The sequence below is a fragment of the Cololabis saira genome, unplaced genomic scaffold (assembly GCF_033807715.1).
Source record: "Cololabis saira isolate AMF1-May2022 unplaced genomic scaffold, fColSai1.1 scf135, whole genome shotgun sequence".
In the NCBI taxonomy this organism is placed as follows: Eukaryota; Metazoa; Chordata; class Actinopteri; order Beloniformes; family Belonidae; genus Cololabis; species Cololabis saira.
This window is the reverse complement of record NW_026906299.1, coordinates 28,732-50,427: the sequence shown is the minus strand read 5'-3', so window position 1 is coordinate 50,427 and position 21,696 is coordinate 28,732. Positions and strand designations below refer to the sequence as shown.

General features: G+C 44.7%; 27 non-coding genes across 27 annotated transcripts; all 27 read right to left on the bottom strand.

Annotated features, from left to right (window-relative positions):
- Positions 1-557: 557 nt before the first annotated feature.
- Positions 558-640, bottom strand: trnal-cag (transfer RNA leucine (anticodon CAG)). The gene has a single exon. It is a non-coding gene; the product is annotated as a tRNA-Leu (tRNA).
- Positions 641-1,331: 691 nt separating this feature from the next.
- On the bottom strand, positions 1,332-1,414 carry trnal-cag (transfer RNA leucine (anticodon CAG)). Its single transcript has one exon. It is a non-coding gene; the product is annotated as a tRNA-Leu (tRNA).
- Positions 1,415-2,115: 701 nt separating this feature from the next.
- trnal-cag (transfer RNA leucine (anticodon CAG)) lies at positions 2,116-2,198 on the bottom strand. The gene has a single exon. It is a non-coding gene; the product is annotated as a tRNA-Leu (tRNA).
- A 700-nt stretch (positions 2,199-2,898) lies between these two features.
- Positions 2,899-2,981, bottom strand: trnal-cag (transfer RNA leucine (anticodon CAG)). The gene has a single exon. It is a non-coding gene; the product is annotated as a tRNA-Leu (tRNA).
- Positions 2,982-3,679: 698 nt separating this feature from the next.
- On the bottom strand, positions 3,680-3,762 carry trnal-cag (transfer RNA leucine (anticodon CAG)). The gene has a single exon. It is a non-coding gene; the product is annotated as a tRNA-Leu (tRNA).
- A 699-nt stretch (positions 3,763-4,461) lies between these two features.
- trnal-cag (transfer RNA leucine (anticodon CAG)) lies at positions 4,462-4,544 on the bottom strand. The gene has a single exon. It is a non-coding gene; the product is annotated as a tRNA-Leu (tRNA).
- A 700-nt stretch (positions 4,545-5,244) lies between these two features.
- trnal-cag (transfer RNA leucine (anticodon CAG)) lies at positions 5,245-5,327 on the bottom strand. The gene has a single exon. It is a non-coding gene; the product is annotated as a tRNA-Leu (tRNA).
- A 697-nt stretch (positions 5,328-6,024) lies between these two features.
- trnal-cag (transfer RNA leucine (anticodon CAG)) lies at positions 6,025-6,107 on the bottom strand. The gene has a single exon. It is a non-coding gene; the product is annotated as a tRNA-Leu (tRNA).
- Positions 6,108-6,795: 688 nt separating this feature from the next.
- trnal-cag (transfer RNA leucine (anticodon CAG)) lies at positions 6,796-6,878 on the bottom strand. The gene has a single exon. It is a non-coding gene; the product is annotated as a tRNA-Leu (tRNA).
- Positions 6,879-7,555: 677 nt separating this feature from the next.
- On the bottom strand, positions 7,556-7,638 carry trnal-cag (transfer RNA leucine (anticodon CAG)). The gene has a single exon. It is a non-coding gene; the product is annotated as a tRNA-Leu (tRNA).
- Positions 7,639-8,331: 693 nt separating this feature from the next.
- Positions 8,332-8,414, bottom strand: trnal-cag (transfer RNA leucine (anticodon CAG)). Its single transcript has one exon. It is a non-coding gene; the product is annotated as a tRNA-Leu (tRNA).
- Positions 8,415-9,119: 705 nt separating this feature from the next.
- On the bottom strand, positions 9,120-9,202 carry trnal-cag (transfer RNA leucine (anticodon CAG)). Its single transcript has one exon. It is a non-coding gene; the product is annotated as a tRNA-Leu (tRNA).
- Positions 9,203-9,893: 691 nt separating this feature from the next.
- trnal-cag (transfer RNA leucine (anticodon CAG)) lies at positions 9,894-9,976 on the bottom strand. The gene has a single exon. It is a non-coding gene; the product is annotated as a tRNA-Leu (tRNA).
- Positions 9,977-10,668: 692 nt separating this feature from the next.
- trnal-cag (transfer RNA leucine (anticodon CAG)) lies at positions 10,669-10,751 on the bottom strand. The gene has a single exon. It is a non-coding gene; the product is annotated as a tRNA-Leu (tRNA).
- A 699-nt stretch (positions 10,752-11,450) lies between these two features.
- On the bottom strand, positions 11,451-11,533 carry trnal-cag (transfer RNA leucine (anticodon CAG)). The gene has a single exon. It is a non-coding gene; the product is annotated as a tRNA-Leu (tRNA).
- A 702-nt stretch (positions 11,534-12,235) lies between these two features.
- trnal-cag (transfer RNA leucine (anticodon CAG)) lies at positions 12,236-12,318 on the bottom strand. Its single transcript has one exon. It is a non-coding gene; the product is annotated as a tRNA-Leu (tRNA).
- A 699-nt stretch (positions 12,319-13,017) lies between these two features.
- Positions 13,018-13,100, bottom strand: trnal-cag (transfer RNA leucine (anticodon CAG)). The gene has a single exon. It is a non-coding gene; the product is annotated as a tRNA-Leu (tRNA).
- Positions 13,101-13,799: 699 nt separating this feature from the next.
- trnal-cag (transfer RNA leucine (anticodon CAG)) lies at positions 13,800-13,882 on the bottom strand. Its single transcript has one exon. It is a non-coding gene; the product is annotated as a tRNA-Leu (tRNA).
- Positions 13,883-14,565: 683 nt separating this feature from the next.
- Positions 14,566-14,648, bottom strand: trnal-cag (transfer RNA leucine (anticodon CAG)). Its single transcript has one exon. It is a non-coding gene; the product is annotated as a tRNA-Leu (tRNA).
- A 700-nt stretch (positions 14,649-15,348) lies between these two features.
- On the bottom strand, positions 15,349-15,431 carry trnal-cag (transfer RNA leucine (anticodon CAG)). Its single transcript has one exon. It is a non-coding gene; the product is annotated as a tRNA-Leu (tRNA).
- A 699-nt stretch (positions 15,432-16,130) lies between these two features.
- trnal-cag (transfer RNA leucine (anticodon CAG)) lies at positions 16,131-16,213 on the bottom strand. The gene has a single exon. It is a non-coding gene; the product is annotated as a tRNA-Leu (tRNA).
- A 699-nt stretch (positions 16,214-16,912) lies between these two features.
- Positions 16,913-16,995, bottom strand: trnal-cag (transfer RNA leucine (anticodon CAG)). The gene has a single exon. It is a non-coding gene; the product is annotated as a tRNA-Leu (tRNA).
- Positions 16,996-17,695: 700 nt separating this feature from the next.
- trnal-cag (transfer RNA leucine (anticodon CAG)) lies at positions 17,696-17,778 on the bottom strand. The gene has a single exon. It is a non-coding gene; the product is annotated as a tRNA-Leu (tRNA).
- A 698-nt stretch (positions 17,779-18,476) lies between these two features.
- Positions 18,477-18,559, bottom strand: trnal-cag (transfer RNA leucine (anticodon CAG)). Its single transcript has one exon. It is a non-coding gene; the product is annotated as a tRNA-Leu (tRNA).
- Positions 18,560-19,256: 697 nt separating this feature from the next.
- trnal-cag (transfer RNA leucine (anticodon CAG)) lies at positions 19,257-19,339 on the bottom strand. The gene has a single exon. It is a non-coding gene; the product is annotated as a tRNA-Leu (tRNA).
- Positions 19,340-20,036: 697 nt separating this feature from the next.
- trnal-cag (transfer RNA leucine (anticodon CAG)) lies at positions 20,037-20,119 on the bottom strand. Its single transcript has one exon. It is a non-coding gene; the product is annotated as a tRNA-Leu (tRNA).
- A 724-nt stretch (positions 20,120-20,843) lies between these two features.
- On the bottom strand, positions 20,844-20,926 carry trnal-cag (transfer RNA leucine (anticodon CAG)). The gene has a single exon. It is a non-coding gene; the product is annotated as a tRNA-Leu (tRNA).
- Between the last annotated feature and the right edge of the window lie 770 nt (positions 20,927-21,696).

Below are 21,696 nucleotides of genomic sequence, written 5' to 3'. Positions count from 1 at the left end.
TACATATATATACGCATACATACGCATACACATACATATATATACACATACAAACGCAGTGAGTTTTTTTTTTTTTGGGGTGGGGGTGGGGGGTGGGGTAGGTGACATCTACTGCCAATCCAGGAAGCAAGAACACATGGAGGCACACATCAAGTATTGGAAATCTGCAACAAAAACCACAAACGAAACACAAAACCGACACGGAGCCGACCAAAACATGAGCAGCAATCGACCAAAACCTCGAGATCCGATCACAGTCTAAGCTAAGCTACCGCTAACTAACCCCAAAAACTACAGAGCAAGCATGCAGATGAAAAAGCCAGTGTATACGTCTATGTGTGCGTATACGTGCGTGTGTATGTACATGTCTGTGTGGCTATGTTTGTGTGTGTGCACAATGTGGAAATTATTTCTCTGCATTCAACCCATTGCAAGTCAAACTAGGAGCAGTGGTCTCCCATGCAATGGCCCGGCGACCGGGGAGCGATAAGGGTTAAGGACCTTGCAAAGTGTTGACCCTCCTCTGTAGCCACTAGGCTACCACCCCAAAAGGCAACTGTCAGAAGTGGGATTCGAACCCACGCCTCCAGAGGAGACTGCGACCTGAACGCAGCACCTTAGACCGCTCGGCCATCCTGACTGTATGCATTAACTAGGGCTGTCAATTTTTTTTTTTTTTTTTTTTAACCATGTCTGCACACATATTAATGGTTGATACCATGCCGGTAAAACCTAAGGCATATATATGTGCATTATTACTATATTTAGTATATATACATATATATACGCATACATACGCATACACATACATATATATACACATACAAACCCAGTGAGTTTTTTTTTTTTTGGGGTGGGGGTGGGGGGTGGGGGAGGTGACATCTACTGCCAATCCAGGAAGCAAGAACACATGGAGGCACACATCAAGTATTGGAAATCTGCAACAAAAACCACAAACGAAACACAAAACCGACACGGAGCCGACCAAAACATGAGCAGCAATGGACCAAAACATCGAGATCTGATCACAGTCTAAGCTAAGCTACCGCTAACTAACCCCAAAAACTACAGAGCAAGCATGCAGGTGAACAAGCCAGTGTATACGTCTATGTGTGCGTATACGTGCGTGTGTATGTACATGTCTGTGTGGCCATGTGTGTGTGTGTGCACAATGTGGAAATTATTTCTCTGCATTCAACCCATTGCAAGTCAAACTAGGAGCAGTGGTCTCCCATGCAATGGCCCGGCGACCGGGGAGCGATAAGGGTTAAGGACCTTGCAAAGTGTTGACCCTCCTCTGTAGCCACTAGGCTACCACCCCAAAAGGCAACTGTCAGAAGTGGGATTCGAACCCACGCCTCCAGAGGAGACTGCGACCTGAACGCAGCGCCTTAGACCGCTCGGCCATCCTGACTGTATGCATTAACTAGGGCTGTCAATTTTTTTTTTTTTTTTTTTTTGCTTTTTTTAACCTTGTCTGCACACATATTAATGGTTGATACCATGCCGGTAAAACCTAAGGCATATATATGTGCATTATTACTATATTTAGTATATATACATATATATACGCATACATACGCATACACATACATATATATACACATACAAACGCAGTGAGTTTTTTTTTTTTTGGGGTGGGGGTGGGGGGTGGGGGAGGTGACATCTACTGCCAATCCAGGAAGCAAGAACACATGGAGGCACACATCAAGTATTGGAAATCTGCAACAAAAACCACAAACGAAACACAAAACCGACACAGAGCCGACCAAAACATGAGCAGCAATCGACCAAAACCTCGAGATCCGATCACAGTCTAAGCTAAGCTACCGCTAACTAACCCCAAAAACTACAGAGCAAGCATGCAGGTGAACAAGCCAGTGTATACGTCTATGTGTGCGTATACGTGCGTGTGTATGTACATGTCTGTGTGGCTATGTTTGTGTGTGTGCACAATGTGGAAATTATTTCTCTGCATTCAACCCATTGCAAGTCAAACTAGGAGCAGTGGTCTCCCATGCAATGGCCCGGCGACCGGGGAGCGATAAGGGTTAAGGACCTTGCAAAGTGTTGACCCTCCTCTGTAGCCACTAGGCTACCACCCCAAAAGGCGACTGTCAGAAGTGGGATTCGAACCCACGCCTCCAGAGGAGACTGCGACCTGAACGCAGCGCCTTAGACCGCTCGGCCATCCTGACTGTATGCATTAACTAGGGCTGTCAATTTTTTTTTTTTTTTTTTTTTTTTTTTTTTTTTTTTTTTTTTTTTAACCTTGTCTGCACACATATTAATGGTTGATACCATGCCGGTAAAACCTAAGGCATATATATGTGCATTATTACTATATTTAGTATATATACATATATATACGCATACATACGCATACACATACATATATATACACATACAAACGCAGTGAGTTTTTTTTTTTTTGGGGTGGGGGTGGGGGGTGGGGGAGGTGACATCTACTGCCAATCCAGGAAGCAAGAACACATGGAGGCACACATCAAGTATTGGAAATCTGCAACAAAAACCACAAACGAAACACAAAACCGACACAGAGCCGACCAAAACATGAGCAGCAATCGACCAAAACCTCGAGATCCGATCACAGTCTAAGCTAAGCTACCGCTAACTAACCCCAAAAACTACAGAGCAAGCATGCAGATGAAAAAGCCAGTGTATACGTCTATGTGTGCGTATACATGTCTGTGTGGCCATGTGTGTGTGTGTGCACAATGTGGAAATTATTTCTCTGCATTCAACCCATTGCAAGTCAAACTAGGAGCAGTGGTCTCCCATGCAATGGCCCGGCGACCGGGGAGCGATAAGGGTTAAGGACCTTGCAAAGTGTTGACCCTCCTCTGTAGCCACTAGGCTACCACCCCAAAAGGCAACTGTCAGAAGTGGGATTCGAACCCACGCCTCCAGAGGAGACTGCGACCTGAACGCAGCGCCTTAGACCGCTCGGCCATCCTGACTGTATGCATTAACTAGGGCTGTCAATTTTTTTTTTTTTTTTTTTTTTTTTTTTAACCTTGTCTGCACACATATTAATGGTTGATACCATGCCGGTAAAACCTAAGGCATATATATGTGCATTATTACTATATTTAGTATATATTCATATATATACGCATACATACGCATACACATACATATATATACACATACAAACGCAGTGAGTTTTTTTTTTTTGGGGTGGGGGTGGGGGGTGGGGGAGGTGACATCTACTGCCAATCCAGGAAGCAAGAACACATGGAGGCACACATCAAGTATTGGAAATCTGCAACAAAAACCACAAACGAAACACAAAACCGACACGGAGCCGACCAAAACATGAGCAGCAATGGACCAAAACCTCGAGATCCGATCACAGTCTAAGCTAAGCTACCGCTAACTAACCCCAAAAACTACAGAGCAAGCATGCAGGTGAACAAGCCAGTGTATACGTCTATGTGTGCGTATACGTGCGTGTGTATGTACATGTCTGTGTGGCCATGTGTGTGTGTGTGCACAATGTGGAAATTATTTCTCTGCATTCAACCCATTGCAAGTCAAACTAGGAGCAGTGGTCTCCCATGCAATGGCCCGGCGACCGGGGAGCGATAAGGGTTAAGGACCTTGCAAAGTGTTGACCCTCCTCTGTAGCCACTAGGCTACCACCCCAAAAGGCAACTGTCAGAAGTGGGATTCGAACCCACGCCTCCAGAGGAGACTGCGACCTGAACGCAGCGCCTTAGACCGCTCGGCCATCCTGACTGTATGCATTAACTAGGGCTGTCAATTTTTTTTTTTTTTTTTTTTTTTTTTTTAACCTTGTCTGCACACATATTAATGGTTGATACCATGCCGGTAAAACCTAAGGCATATATATGTGCATTATTACTATATTTAGTATATATACATATATATACGCATACATACGCATACACATACATATATATACACATACAAACGCAGTGAGTTTTTTTTTTTTTGGGGTGGGGGTGGGGGGTGGGGGAGGTGACATCTACTGCCAATCCAGGAAGCAAGAACACATGGAGGCACACATCAAGTATTGGAAATCTGCAACAAAAACCACAAACGAAACACAAAACTGACACAGAGCCGACCAAAACATGAGCAGCAATCGACCAAAACCTCGAGATCCGATCACAGTCTAAGCTAAGCTACCGCTAACTAACCCCAAAAACTACAGAGCAAGCATGCAGGTGAACAAGCCAGTGTATACGTCTATGTGTGCGTATACGTGCGTGTGTATGTACATGTCTGTGTGGCCATGTGTGTGTGTGTGCACAATGTGGAAATTATTTCTCTGCATTCAACCCATTGCAAGTCAAACTAGGAGCAGTGGTCTCCCATGCAATGGCCCGGCGACCGGGGAGCGATAAGGGTTAAGGACCTTGCAAAGTGTTGACCCTCCTCTGTAGCCACTAGGCTACCACCCCAAAAGGCAACTGTCAGAAGTGGGATTCGAACCCACGCCTCCAGAGGAGACTGCGACCTGAACGCAGCGCCTTAGACCGCTCGGCCATCCTGACTGTATGCATTAACTAGGGCTGTCAATTTTTTTTTTTTTTTTTTTTTTTTTTTTTAACCTTGTCTGCACACATATTAATGGTTGATACCATGCCGGTAAAACCTAAGGCATATATATGTGCATTATTACTATATTTAGTATATATACATATATATACGCATACATACGCATACACATACATATATATACACATACAAACGCAGTGAGTTTTTTTTTTTTTGGGGTGGGGGTGGGGGGTGGGGGAGGTGACATCTACTGCCAATCCAGGAAGCAAGAACACATGGAGGCACACATCAAGTATTGGAAATCTGCAACAAAAACCACAAACGAAACACAAAACTGACACAGAGCCGACCAAAACATGAGCAGCAATCGACCAAAACCTCGAGATCCGATCACAGTCTAAGCTAAGCTACCGCTAACTAACCCCAAAAACTACAGAGCAAGCATGCAGGTGAACAAGCCAGTGTATACGTCTATGTGTGCGTATACGTGCGTGTGTATGTACATGTCTGTGTGGCCATGTGTGTGTGTGTGCACAATGTGGAAATTATTTCTCTGCATTCAACCCATTGCAAGTCAAACTAGGAGCAGTGGTCTCCCATGCAATGGTCCGGCGACCGGGGAGCGATAAGGGTTAAGGACCTTGCAAAGTGTTGACCCTCCTCTGTAGCCACTAGGCTACCACCCCAAAAGGCAACTGTCAGAAGTGGGATTCGAACCCACGCCTCCAGAGGAGACTGCGACCTGAACGCAGCGCCTTAGACCGCTCGGCCATCCTGACTGTATGCATTAACTAGGGCTGTCAATTTTTTTTTTTTTTTTTTTTTTTTTTTTTTTTTTTTAACCTTGTCTGCACACATATTAATGGTTGATACCATGCCGGTAAAACCTAAGGCATATATATGTGCATTATTACTATATTTAGTATATATACATATATATACGCATACACATACATATATATACACATACAAACCCAGTGAGTTTTTTTTTTTTTGGGGTGGGGGTGGGGGGTGGGGGAGGTGACATCTACTGCCAATCCAGGAAGCAAGAACACATGGAGGCACACATCAAGTATTGGAAATCTGCAACAAAAACCACAAACAAAACACAAAACCGACACGGAGCCGACCAAAACATGAGCAGCAATCGACCAAAACCTCGAGATCCGATCACAGTCTAAGCTAAGCTACCGCTAACTAACCCCAAAAACTACAGAGCAAGCATGCAGATGAACAAGCCAGTGTATACGTCTATGTGTGCGTATACGTGCGTGTGTATGTACATGTCTGTGTGGCCATGTGTGTGTGTGTGCACAATGTGGAAATTATTTCTCTGCATTCAACCCATTGCAAGTCAAACTAGGAGCAGTGGTCTCCCATGCAATGGCCCGGCGACCGGGGAGCGATAAGGGTTAAGGACCTTGCAAAGTGTTGACCCTCCTCTGTAGCCACTAGGCTACCACCCCAAAAGGCAACTGTCAGAAGTGGGATTCGAACCCACGCCTCCAGAGGAGACTGCGACCTGAACGCAGCGCCTTAGACCGCTCGGCCATCCTGACTGTATGCATTAACTAGGGCTGTCAATTTTTTTTTTTTTTTTTTTTTTTTTTTAACCTTGTCTGCACACATATTAATGGTTGATACCATGCCGGTAAAACCTAAGGCATATATATGTGCATTATTACTATATTTAGTATATATACATATATATACGCATACACATACATATATATACACATACAAACCCAGTGAGTTTTTTTTTTTTTGGGGTGGGGGTGGGGGGTGGGGGAGGTGACATCTACTGCCAATCCAGGAAGCAAGAACACATGGAGGCACACATCAAGTATTGGAAATCTGCAACAAAAACCACAAACAAAACACAAAACCGACACGGAGCCGACCAAAACATGAGCAGCAATCGACCAAAACCTCGAGATCCGATCACAGTCTAAGCTAAGCTACCGCTAACTAACCCCAAAAACTACAGAGCAAGCATGCAGATGAACAAGCCAGTGTATACGTCTATGTGTGCGTATACGTGCGTGTGTATGTACATGTCTGTGTGGCCATGTGTGTGTGTGTGCACAATGTGGAAATTATTTCTCTGCATTCAACCCATTGCAAGTCAAACTAGGAGCAGTGGTCTCCCATGCAATGGCCCGGCGACCGGGGAGCGATAAGGGTTAAGGACCTTGCAAAGTGTTGACCCTCCTCTGTAGCCACTAGGCTACCACCCCAAAAGGCGACTGTCAGAAGTGGGATTCGAACCCACGCCTCCAGAGGAGACTGCGACCTGAACGCAGCGCCTTAGACCGCTCGGCCATCCTGACTGTATGCATTAACTAGGGCTGTCAATTTTTTTTTTTTTTTTTTTTTCAACCTTGTCTGCACACATATTAATGGTTGATACCATGCCGGTAAAACCTAAGGCATATATATGTGCATTATTACTATATTTAGTATATATACATATATATACGCATACATACGCATACACATACATATATATACACATACAAACGCAGTGAGTTTTTTTTTTTTTGGGGTGGGGGTGGGGGGTGGGGGAGGTGACATCTACTGCCAATCCAGGAAGCAAGAACACATGGAGGCACACATCAAGTATTGGAAATCTGCAACAAAAACCACAAACGAAACACAAAACCGACACAGAGCCGACCAAAACATGAGCAGCAATTGACCAAAACCTCGAGATCCGATCACAGTCTAAGCTAAGCTACCGCTAACTAACCCCAAAAACTACAGAGCAAGCATGCAGATGAAAAAGCCAGTGTATACGTCTATGTGTGCGTATACATGTCTGTGTGGCCATGTGTGTGTGTGTGCACAATGTGGAAATTATTTCTCTGCATTCAACCCATTGCAAGTCAAACTAGGAGCAGTGGTCTCCCATGCAATGGCCCGGCGACCGGGGAGCGATAAGGGTTAAGGACCTTGCAAAGTGTTGACCCTCCTCTGTAGCCACTAGGCTACCACCCCAAAAGGCAACTGTCAGAAGTGGGATTCGAACCCACGCCTCCAGAGGAGACTGCGACCTGAACGCAGCGCCTTAGACCGCTCGGCCATCCTGACTGTATGCATTAACTAGGGCTGTCAATTTTTTTTTTTTTTTTTTTTAACCATGTCTGCACACATATTAATGGTTGATACCATGCCGGTAAAACCTAAGGCATATATATGTGCATTATTACTATATTTAGTATATATACATATATATACGCATACATACGCATACACATACATATATATACACATACAAACGCAGTGAGTTTTTTTTTTTTTTTGGGGTGGGGGTGGGGGGTGGGGGAGGTGACATCTACTGCCAATCCAGGAAGCAAGAACACATGGAGGCACACATCAAGTATTGGAAATCTGCAACAAGAACCACAAACGAAACACAAAACCGACACGGAGCCGACCAAAACATGAGCAGCAATGGACCAAAACCTCGAGATCCGATCACAGTCTAAGCTAAGCTACCGCTAACTAACCCCAAAAACTACAGAGCAAGCATGCAGGTGAACAAGCCAGTGTATACGTCTATGTGTGCGTATACGTGCGTGTGTATGTACATGTCTGTGTGGCTATGTTTGTGTGTGTGCACAATGTGGAAATTATTTCTCTGCATTCAACCCATTGCAAGTCAAACTAGGAGCAGTGGTCTCCCATGCAATGGCCCGGCGACCGGGGAGCGATAAGGGTTAAGGACCTTGCAAAGTGTTGACCCTCCTCTGTAGCCACTAGGCTACCACCCCAAAAGGCGACTGTCAGAAGTGGGATTCGAACCCACGCCTCCAGAGGAGACTGCTACCTGAACGCAGCGCCTTAGACCGCTCGGCCATCCTGACTGTATGCATTAACTAGGGCTGTCAATTTTTTTTTTTTTTTTTTTTTTTTTTTTTTTTAACCTTGTCTGCACACATATTAATTGTTGATACCATGCCGGTAAAACCTAAGGCATATATATGTGCATTATTACTATATTTAGTATATATACATATATATACGCATACATACGCATACACATACATATATATATACACATACAAACGCAGTGAGTTTTTTTTTTTTTGGGGTGGGGGTGGGGGGTGGGGGAGGTGACATCTACTGCCAATCCAGGAAGCAAGAACACATGGAGGCACACATCAAGTATTGGAAATCTGCAACAAAAACCACAAACGAAACACAAAACCGACACGGAGCCGACCAAAACATGAGCAGCAATCGACCAAAACCTCGAGATCCGATCACAGTCTAAGCTAAGCTACCGCTAACTAACCCCAAAAACTACAGAGCAAGCATGCAGATGAAAAAGCCAGTGTATACGTCTATGTGTGCGTATACGTGCGTGTGTATGTACATGTCTGTGTGGCTATGTTTGTGTGTGTGCACAATGTGGAAATTATTTCTCTGCATTCAACCCATTGCAAGTCAAACTAGGAGCAGTGGTCTCCCATGCAATGGCCCGGCGACCGGGGAGCGATAAGGGTTAAGGACCTTGCAAAGTGTTGACCCTCCTCTGTAGCCACTAGGCTACCACCCCAAAAGGCAACTGTCAGAAGTTGGATTCGAACCCACGCCTCCAGAGGAGACTGCGACCTGAACGCAGCGCCTTAGACCGCTCGGCCATCCTGACTGTATGCATTAACTAGGGCTGTCAATTTTTTTTTTTTTTTTTTTTAACCTTGTCTGCACACATATTAATGGTTGATACCATGCCGGTAAAACCTAAGGCATATATATGTGCATTATTACTATATTTAGTATATATACATATATATACGCATACATACGCATACACATACATATATATACACATACAAACGCAGTGAGTTTTTTTTTTTTTGGGGTGGGGGTGGGGGGTGGGGTAGGTGACATCTACTGCCAATCCAGGAAGCAAGAACACATGGAGGCACACATCAAGTATTGGAAATCTGCAACAAAAACCACAAACGAAACACAAAACCGACACGGAGCCGACCAAAACATGAGCAGCAATCGACCAAAACCTCGAGATCCGATCACAGTCTAAGCTAAGCTACCGCTAACTAACCCCAAAAACTACAGAGCAAGCATGCAGATGAAAAAGCCAGTGTATACGTCTATGTGTGCGTATACGTGCGTGTGTATGTACATGTCTGTGTGGCTATGTTTGTGTGTGTGCACAATGTGGAAATTATTTCTCTGCATTCAACCCATTGCAAGTCAAACTAGGAGCAGTGGTCTCCCATGCAATGGCCCGGCGACCGGGGAGCGATAAGGGTTAAGGACCTTGCAAAGTGTTGACCCTCCTCTGTAGCCACTAGGCTACCACCCCAAAAGGCAACTGTCAGAAGTGGGATTCGAACCCACGCCTCCAGAGGAGACTGCGACCTGAACGCAGCACCTTAGACCGCTCGGCCATCCTGACTGTATGCATTAACTAGGGCTGTCAATTTTTTTTTTTTTTTTTTTTTAACCATGTCTGCACACATATTAATGGTTGATACCATGCCGGTAAAACCTAAGGCATATATATGTGCATTATTACTATATTTAGTATATATACATATATATACGCATACATACGCATACACATACATATATATACACATACAAACGCAGTGAGTTTTTTTTTTTTTGGGGTGGGGGTGGGGGGTGGGGGAGGTGACATCTACTGCCAATCCAGGAAGCAAGAACACATGGAGGCACACATCAAGTATTGGAAATCTGCAACAAAAACCACAAACGAAACACAAAACCGACACAGAGCCGACCAAAACATGAGCAGCAATCGACCAAAACCTCGAGATCCGATCACAGTCTAAGCTAAGCTACCGCTAACTAACCCCAAAAACTACAGAGCAAGCATGCAGGTGAACAAGCCAGTGTATACGTCTATGTGTGCGTATACGTGCGTGTGTATGTACATGTCTGTGTGGCTATGTTTGTGTGTGTGCACAATGTGGAAATTATTTCTCTGCATTCAACCCATTGCAAGTCAAACTAGGAGCAGTGGTCTCCCATGCAATGGCCCGGCGACCGGGGAGCGATAAGGGTTAAGGACCTTGCAAAGTGTTGACCCTCCTCTGTAGCCACTAGGCTACCACCCCAAAAGGCGACTGTCAGAAGTGGGATTCGAACCCACGCCTCCAGAGGAGACTGCGACCTGAACGCAGCGCCTTAGACCGCTCGGCCATCCTGACTGTATGCATTAACTAGGGCTGTCAATTTTTTTTTTTTTTTTTTTTTTTTTTTTTTTTTTTTTTTTTTTTTAACCTTGTCTGCACACATATTAATGGTTGATACCATGCCGGTAAAACCTAAGGCATATATATGTGCATTATTACTATATTTAGTATATATACATATATATACGCATACATACGCATACACATACATATATATACACATACAAACGCAGTGAGTTTTTTTTTTTTGGGGTGGGGGTGGGGGGTGGGGGAGGTGACATCTACTGCCAATCCAGGAAGCAAGAACACATGGAGGCACACATCAAGTATTGGAAATCTGCAACAAAAACCACAAACGAAACACAAAACCGACACAGAGCCGACCAAAACATGAGCAGCAATCGACCAAAACCTCGAGATCCGATCACAGTCTAAGCTAAGCTACCGCTAACTAACCCCAAAAACTACAGAGCAAGCATGCAGATGAAAAAGCCAGTGTATACGTCTATGTGTGCGTATACATGTCTGTGTGGCCTTGTGTGTGTGTGTGCACAATGTGGAAATTATTTCTCTGCATTCAACCCATTGCAAGTCAAACTAGGAGCAGTGGTCTCCCATGCAATGGCCCGGCGACCGGGGAGCGATAAGGGTTAAGGACCTTGCAAAGTGTTGACCCTCCTCTGTAGCCACTAGGCTACCACCCCAAAAGGCAACTGTCAGAAGTGGGATTCGAACCCACGCCTCCAGAGGAGACTGCGACCTGAACGCAGCGCCTTAGACCGCTCGGCCATCCTGACTGTATGCATTAACTAGGGCTGTCAATTTTTTTTTTTTTTTTTTTTTTTTTTTTTTTTAACCTTGTCTGCACACATATTAATGGTTGATACCATGCCGGTAAAACCTAAGGCATATATATGTGCATTATTACTATATTTAGTATATATTCATATATATACGCATACATACGCATACACATACATATATATACACATACAAACGCAGTGAGTTTTTTTTTTTTGGGGTGGGGGTGGGGGGTGGGGGAGGTGACATCTACTGCCAATCCAGGAAGCAAGAACACATGGAGGCACACATCAAGTATTGGAAATCTGCAACAAAAACCACAAACGAAACACAAAACCGACACGGAGCCGACCAAAACATGAGCAGCAATGGACCAAAACCTCGAGATCCGATCACAGTCTAAGCTAAGCTACCGCTAACTAACCCCAAAAACTACAGAGCAAGCATGCAGGTGAACAAGCCAGTGTATACGTCTATGTGTGCGTATACGTGCGTGTGTATGTACATGTCTGTGTGGCCATGTGTGTGTGTGTGCACAATGTGGAAATTATTTCTCTGCATTCAACCCATTGCAAGTCAAACTAGGAGCAGTGGTCTCCCATGCAATGGCCCGGCGACCGGGGAGCGATAAGGGTTAAGGACCTTGCAAAGTGTTGACCCTCCTCTGTAGCCACTAGGCTACCACCCCAAAAGGCAACTGTCAGAAGTGGGATTCGAACCCACGCCTCCAGAGGAGACTGCGACCTGAACGCAGCGCCTTAGACCGCTCTGCCATCCTGACTGTATGCATTAACTAGGGCTGTCAATTTTTTTTTTTTTTTTTTTTTTTTTTTTTAACCTTGTCTGCACACATATTAATGGTTGATACCATGCCGGTAAAACCTAAGGCATATATATGTGCATTATTACTATATTTAGTATATATTCATATATATACGCATACATACGCATACACATACATATATATACACATACAAACGCAGTGAGTTTTTTTTTTTTGGGGTGGGGGTGGGGGGTGGGGGAGGTGACATCTACTGCCAATCCAGGAAGCAAGAACACATGGAGGCACACATCAAGTATTGGAAATCTGCAACAAAAACCACAAACGAAACACAAAACCGACACGGAGCCGACCAAAACATGAGCAGCAATGGACCAAAACCTCGAGATCCGATCACAGTCTAAGCTAAGCTACCGCTAACTAACCCCAAAAACTACAGAGCAAGCATGCAGGTGAACAAGCCAGTGTATACGTCTATGTGTGCGTATACGTGCGTGTGTATGTACATGTCTGTGTGGCCATGTGTGTGTGTGTGCACAATGTGGAAATTATTTCTCTGCATTCAACCCATTGCAAGTCAAACTAGGAGCAGTGGTCTCCCATGCAATGGTCCGGCGACCGGGGAGCGATAAGGGTTAAGGACCTTGCAAAGTGTTGACCCTCCTCTGTAGCCACTAGGCTACCACCCCAAAAGGCAACTGTCAGAAGTGGGATTCGAACCCACGCCTCCAGAGGAGACTGCGACCTGAACGCAGCGCCTTAGACCGCTCGGCCATCCTGACTGTATGCATTAACTAGGGCTGTCAATTTTTTTTTTTTTTTTTTTTTTTTTTTTAACCTTGTCTGCACACATATTAATGGTTGATACCATGCCGGTAAAACCTAAGGCATATATATGTGCATTATTACTATATTTAGTATATATACATATATATACGCATACATACGCATACACATACATATATATACACATACAAACGCAGTGAGTTTTTTTTTTTTTGGGGTGGGGGTGGGGGGTGGGGGAGGTGACATCTACTGCCAATCCAGGAAGCAAGAACACATGGAGGCACACATCAAGTATTGGAAATCTGCAACAAAAACCACAAACGAAACACAAAACCGACACGGAGCCGACCAAAACATGAGCAGCAATCGACCAAAACCTCGAGATCCGATCACAGTCTAAGCTAAGCTACCGCTAACTAACCCCAAAAACTACAGAGCAAGCATGCAGGTGAACAAGCCAGTGTATACGTCTATGTGTGCGTATACGTGCGTGTGTATGTACATGTCTGTGTGGCTATGTTTGTGTGTGTGCACAATGTGGAAATTATTTCTCTGCATTCAACCCATTGCAAGTCAAACTAGGAGCAGTGGTCTCCCATGCAATGGCCCGGCGACCGGGGAGCGATAAGGGTTAAGGACCTTGCAAAGTGTTGACCCTCCTCTGTAGCCACTAGGCTACCACCCCAAAAGGCAACTGTCAGAAGTGGGATTCGAACCCACGCCTCCAGAGGAGACTGCGACCTGAACGCAGCGCCTTAGACCGCTCGGCCATCCTGACTGTATGCATTAACTAGGGCTGTCAATTTTTTTTTTTTTTTTTTTTTTTTTTTTAACCTTGTCTGCACACATATTAATGGTTGATACCATGCCGGTAAAACCTAAGGCATATATATGTGCATTATTACTATATTTAGTATATAGACATATATATACGCATACATACGCATACACATACATATATATACACATACAAACGCAGTGAGTTTTTTTTTTTTTGGGGTGGGGGTGGGGGGTGGGGGAGGTGACATCTACTGCCAATCCAGGAAGCAAGAACACATGGAGGCACACATCAAGTATTGGAAATCTGCAACAAAAACCACAAACGAAACACAAAACCGACACAGAGCCGACCAAAACATGAGCAGCAATCGACCAAAACCTCGAGATCCGATCACAGTCTAAGCTAAGCTACCGCTAACTAACCCCAAAAACTACAGAGCAAGCATGCAGATGAAAAAGCCAGTGTATACGTCTATGTGTGCGTATACATGTCTGTGTGGCCATGTGTGTGTGTGTGCACAATGTGGAAATTATTTCTCTGCATTCAACCCATTGCAAGTCAAACTAGGAGCAGTGGTCTCCCATGCAATGGCCCGGCGACCGGGGAGCGATAAGGGTTAAGGACCTTGCAAAGTGTTGACCCTCCTCTGTAGCCACTAGGCTACCACCCCAAAAGGCAACTGTCAGAAGTGGGATTCGAACCCACGCCTCCAGAGGAGACTGCGACCTGAACGCAGCGCCTTAGACCGCTCGGCCATCCTGACTGTATGCATTAACTAGGGCTGTCAATTTTTTTTTTTTTTTTTTTTTTTTTTTTTTAACCTTGTCTGCACACATATTAATGGTTGATACCATGCCGGTAAAACCTAAGGCATATATATGTGCATTATTACTATATTTAGTATATATTCATATATATACGCATACATACGCATACACATACATATATATACACATACAAACGCAGTGAGTTTTTTTTTTTTGGGGTGGGGGTGGGGGGTGGGGGAGGTGACATCTACTGCCAATCCAGGAAGCAAGAACACATGGAGGCACACATCAAGTATTGGAAATCTGCAACAAAAACCACAAACGAAACACAAAACCGACACGGAGCCGACCAAAACATGAGCAGCAATGGACCAAAACCTCGAGATCCGATCACAGTCTAAGCTAAGCTACCGCTAACTAACCCCAAAAACTACAGAGCAAGCATGCAGGTGAACAAGCCAGTGTATACGTCTATGTGTGCGTATACGTGCGTGTGTATGTACATGTCTGTGTGGCCATGTGTGTGTGTGTGCACAATGTGGAAATTATTTCTCTGCATTCAACCCATTGCAAGTCAAACTAGGAGCAGTGGTCTCCCATGCAATGGCCCGGCGACCGGGGAGCGATAAGGGTTAAGGACCTTGCAAAGTGTTGACCCTCCTCTGTAGCCACTAGGCTACCACCCCAAAAGGCAACTGTCAGAAGTGGGATTCGAACCCACGCCTCCAGAGGAGACTGCGACCTGAACGCAGCGCCTTAGACCGCTCTGCCATCCTGACTGTATGTATTAACTAGGGCTGTCAATTTTTTTTTTTTTTTTTTTTTTTTTTTTTAACCTTGTCTGCACACATATTAATGGTTGATACCATGCCGGTAAAACCTAAGGCATATATATGTGCATTATTACTATATTTAGTATATATTCATATATATACGCATACATACGCATACACATACATATATATACACATACAAACGCAGTGAGTTTTTTTTTTTTGGGGTGGGGGTGGGGGGTGGGGGAGGTGACATCTACTGCCAATCCAGGAAGCAAGAACACATGGAGGCACACATCAAGTATTGGAAATCTGCAACAAAAACCACAAACGAAACACAAAACCGACACGGAGCCGACCAAAACATGAGCAGCAATGGACCAAAACCTCGAGATCCGATCACAGTCTAAGCTAAGCTACCGCTAACTAACCCCAAAAACTACAGAGCAAGCATGCAGGTGAACAAGCCAGTGTATACGTCTATGTGTGCGTATACGTGCGTGTGTATGTACATGTCTGTGTGGCCATGTGTGTGTGTGTGCACAATGTGGAAATTATTTCTCTGCATTCAACCCATTGCAAGTCAAACTAGGAGCAGTGGTCTCCCATGCAATGGTCCGGCGACCGGGGAGCGATAAGGGTTAAGGACCTTGCAAAGTGTTGACCCTCCTCTGTAGCCACTAGGCTACCACCCCAAAAGGCAACTGTCAGAAGTGGGATTCGAACCCACGCCTCCAGAGGAGACTGCGACCTGAACGCAGCGCCTTAGACCGCTCGGCCATCCTGACTGTATGCATTAACTAGGGCTGTCAATTTTTTTTTTTTTTTTTTTTTTTTTTTTAACCTTGTCTGCACACATATTAATGGTTGATACCATGCCGGTAAAACCTAAGGCATATATATGTGCATTATTACTATATTTAGTATATATACATATATATACGCATACATACGCATACACATACATATATATACACATACAAACGCAGTGAGTTTTTTTTTTTTTGGGGTGGGGGTGGGGGGTGGGGGAGGTGACATCTACTGCCAATCCAGGAAGCAAGAACACATGGAGGCACACATCAAGTATTGGAAATCTGCAACAAAAACCACAAACGAAACACAAAACCGACACGGAGCCGACCAAAACATGAGCAGCAATCGACCAAAACCTCGAGATCCGATCACAGTCTAAGCTAAGCTACCGCTAACTAACCCCAAAAACTACAGAGCAAGCATGCAGGTGAACAAGCCAGTGTATACGTCTATGTGTGCGTATACGTGCGTGTGTATGTACATGTCTGTGTGGCTATGTTTGTGTGTGTGCACAATGTGGAAATTATTTCTCTGCATTCAACCCATTGCAAGTCAAACTAGGAGCAGTGGTCTCCCATGCAATGGCCCGGCGACCGGGGAGCGATAAGGGTTAAGGACCTTGCAAAGTGTTGACCCTCCTCTGTAGCCACTAGGCTACCACCCCAAAAGGCAACTGTCAGAAGTGGGATTCGAACCCACGCCTCCAGAGGAGACTGCGACCTGAACGCAGCGCCTTAGACCGCTCGGCCATCCTGACTGTATGCATTAACTAGGGCTGTCAATTTTTTTTTTTTTTTTTTTTTTTTTTTTTAACCTTGTCTGCACACATATTAATGGTTGATACCATGCCGGTAAAACCTAAGGCATATATATGTGCATTATTACTATATTTAGTATATAGACATATATATACGCATACATACGCATACACATACATATATATACACATACAAACGCAGTGAGTTTTTTTTTTTTTGGGGTGGGGGTGGGGGGTGGGGGAGGTGACATCTACTGCCAATCCAGGAAGCAAGAACACATGGAGGCACACATCAAGTATTGGAAATCTGCAACAAAAACCACAAACGAAACACAAAACCGACACGGAGCCGACCAAAACATGAGCAGCAATCGACCAAAACCTCGAGATCCGATCACAGTCTAAGCTAAGCTACCGCTAACTAACCCCAAAAACTACAGAGCAAGCATGCAGATGAAAAAGCCAGTGTATACGTCTATGTGTGCGTATACGTGCGTGTGTATGTACATGTCTGTGTGGCCATGTGTGTGTGTGTGCACAATGTGGAAATTATTTCTCTGCATTCAACCCATTGCAAGTCAAACTAGGAGCAGTGGTCTCCCATGCAATGGCCCGGCGACCGGGGAGCGATAAGGGTTAAGGACCTTGCAAAGTGTTGACCCTCCTCTGTAGCCACTAGGCTACCACCCCAAAAGGCAACTGTCAGAAGTGGGATTCGAACCCACGTCTCCAGAGGAGACTGCGACCTGAACGCAGCGCCTTAGACCGCTCGGCCATCCTGACTGTATGCATTAACTAGGGCTGTCAATTTTTTATTTATTTTTTTTAATTTTTTTAACCTTGTCTGCACACATATTAATGGTTGATACCATGCCGGTAAAACCTAAGGCATATATATGTGCATTATTACTATATTTAGTATATATTCATATATATACGCATACATACGCATACACATACATATATATACACATACAAACGCAGTGAGTTTTTTTTTTTTGGGGTGGGGGTGGGGGGTGGGGGAGGTGACATCTACTGCCAATCCAGGAAGCAAGAACACATGGAGGCACACATCAAGTATTGGAAATCTGCAACAAAAACCACAAACGAAACACAAAACCGACACGGAGCCGACCAAAACATGAGCAGCAATGGACCAAAACCTCGAGATCTGATCACAGTCTAAGCTAAGCTACCGCTAACTAACCCCAAAAACTACAGAGCAAGCATGCAGGTGAACAAGCCAGTGTATACGTCTATGTGTGCATATACGTGCGTGTGTATGTACATGTCTGTGTGGCCATGTGTGTGTGTGTGCACAATGTGGAAATTATTTCTCTGCATTCAACCCATTGCAAGTCAAACTAGGAGCAGTGGTCTCCCATGCAATGGCCCGGCGACCGGGGAGCGATAAGGGTTAAGGACCTTGCAAAGTGTTGACCCTCCTCTGTAGCCACTAGGCTACCACCCCAAAAGGCAACTGTCAGAAGTGGGATTCAAACCCATGCCTCCAGAGGAGACTGCGACCTGAACGCAGCGCCTTAGACCGCTCGGCCATCCTGACTGTATGCATTAACGAGGGCTGTCAATTTATTTATTTATTTATTTTTTTTTTTAACCTTGTCTGCACACATATTAATGGTTGATACCATGCCGGTAAAACCTAAGGCATATATATGTGCATTATTACTATATTTAGTATATATTCATATATATACGCATACATACGCATACACATACATATATATACACATACAAACGCAGTGAGTTTTTTTTTTTTGGGGTGGGGGTGGGGGGTGGGGGAGGTGACATCTACTGCCAATCCAGGAAGCAAGAACACATGGAGGCACACATCAAGTATTGGAAATCTGCAACAAAAACCACAAACGAAACACAAAACCGACACGGAGCCGACCAAAACATGAGCAGCAATGGACCAAAACCTCGAGATCTGATCACAGTCTAAGCTAAGCTACCGCTAACTAACCCCAAAAACTACAGAGCAAGCATGCAGGTGAACAAGCCAGTGTATACGTCTATGTGTGCATATACGTGCGTGTGTATGTACATGTCTGTGTGGCCATGTGTGTGTGTGTGCACAATGTGGAAATTATTTCTCTGCATTCAACCCATTGCAAGTCAAACTAGGAGCAGTGGTCTCCCATGCAATGGCCCGGCGACCGGGGAGCGATAAGGGTTAAGGACCTTGCAAAGTGTTGACCCTCCTCTGTAGCCACTAGGCTACCACCCCAAAAGGCAACTGTCAGAAGTGGGATTCAAACCCATGCCTCCAGAGGAGACTGCGACCTGAACGCAGCGCCTTAGACCGCTCGGCCATCCTGACTGTATGCATTAACGAGGGCTGTCAATTTATTTATTTATTTATTTTTTTTTTTAACCTTGTCTGCACACATATTAATGGTTGATACCATGCCGGTAAAACCTAAGGCATATATATGTGCATTATTACTATATTTAGTATATATTCATATATATACGCATACATACGCATACACATACATATATATACACATACAAACGCAGTGAGTTTTTTTTTTTTGGGGTGGGGGTGGGGGGTGGGGGAGGTGACATCTACTGCCAATCCAGGAAGCAAGAACACATGGAGGCACACATCAAGTATTGGAAATCTGCAACAAAAACCACAAACGAAACACAAAACCGACACGGAGCCGACCAAAACATGAGCAGCAATGGACCAAAACCTCGAGATCCGATCACAGTCTAAGCTAAGCTACCGCTAACTAACCCCAAAAACTACAGAGCAAGCATGCAGGTGAACAAGCCAGTGTATACGTCTATGTGTGCGTATACGTGCGTGTGTATGTACATGTCTGTGTGGCCATGTGTGTGTGTGTGCACAATGTGGAAATTATTTCTCTGCATTCAACCCATTGCAAGTCAAACTAGGAGCAGTGGTCTCTCATGCAATGGCCCGGCGACCGGGGAGCGATAAGGGTTAAGGACTTTGCAAAGTGTTGACCCTCCTCTGTAGCCACTAGGCTACCACCCCAAAAGGCAACTGTCAGAAGTGGGATTCGAACCCACGCCTCCAGAGGAGACTGCGACCTGAACGCAGCGCCTTAGACCGCTCGGCCATCCTGACTGTATGCATTAACTAGGGCTGTCAATTTTTTTTTTTTTTTTTTTTTTTTTTTTTTTTTTTTTTTTTTTTTTTTTTTTTTAACCTTGTCTGCACACATATTAATGGTTGATACCATGCCGGTAAAACCTAAGGCATATATATGTGCATTATTACTATATTTAGTATATATTCATATATATACGCATACATACGCATACACATACATATATATACACATACAAACGCAGTGAGTTTTTTTTTTTTGGGGTGGGGGTGGGGGGTGGGGGAGGTGACATCTACTGCCAATCCAGGAAGCAAGAACACATGGAGGCACACATCAAGTATTGGAAATCTGCAACAAAAACCACAAACGAAACACAAAACCGACACGGAGCCGACCAAAACATGAGCAGCAATGGACCAAAACCTCGAGATCCGATCACAGTCTAAGCTAAGCTACCGCTAACTAACCCCAAAAACTACAGAGCAAGCATGCAGGTGAACAAGCCAGTGTATACGTCTATGTGTGCGTATACGTGCGTGTGTATGTACATGTCTGTGTGGCCATGTGTGTGTGTGTGCACAATGTGGAAATTATTTCTCTGCATTCAACCCATTGCAAGTCAAACTAGGAGCAGTGGTCTCCCATGCAATGGTCCGGCGACCGGGGAGCGATAAGGGTTAAGGACCTTGCAAAGTGTTGACCCTCCTCTGTAGCCACTAGGCTACCACCCCAAAAGGCAACTGTCAGAAGTGGGATTCGAACCCACGCCTCCAGAGGAGACTGCGACCTGAACGCAGCGCCTTAGACCGCTCGGCCATCCTGACTGTATGCATTAACTAGGGCTGTCAATTTTTTTTTTTTTTTTTTTTTTTTTTTTAACCTTGTCTGCACACATATTAATGGTTGATACCATGCCGGTAAAACCTAAGGCATATATATGTGCATTATTACTATATTTAGTATATATACATATATATACGCTGTTGTCTGTCTGATGTCTGCTGTTGCTGCTTCCGCCTGCCTGCACCCCCCCCCCCCTCTGGTCATCCCGCTGCTGCTTCCACATGACTGTTGTGTGCTGCTGATGCCCCCCCCCCCCTCTGGTCATCCCGCTTCTGCTTCCACATGACTGTTGTGTGCTGCTGACGCCCCCCCCCCCCCCCACCTCTGGTCATCCCGTTGCTGCTTCCACCTGCCTGCTGTGTGCTGTCGACGTCCCTGACTCCCCCCAGTCTGGCCTTCGGCAGGAGGGTCCCCCCTTATGAGCCTGGTCCTGCTCAAGGTTTCTTCCCTCCTAAAGGGGAGTTTTTCCTTGCCACTGTTTGGCTTAAGGCTTTTCTTCCACTAAGGGAGTTTTTACCTGCCATTGTTTATATAATAATTGCTCGGGGGTTTATGTTTATGTTTATGTTTATGTTTATGTTTATGTTTATGTTCATGTTCTGGATCTCTGGAAAGCGTCTAGAGACAACATCTGTTGTATTAGACGCTATATAAATAAAATTGAATTGAATTGAATTGAATACGCATACATACGCATACACATACATATATATACACATACAAACGCAGTGAGTTTTTTTTTTTTTTGGGG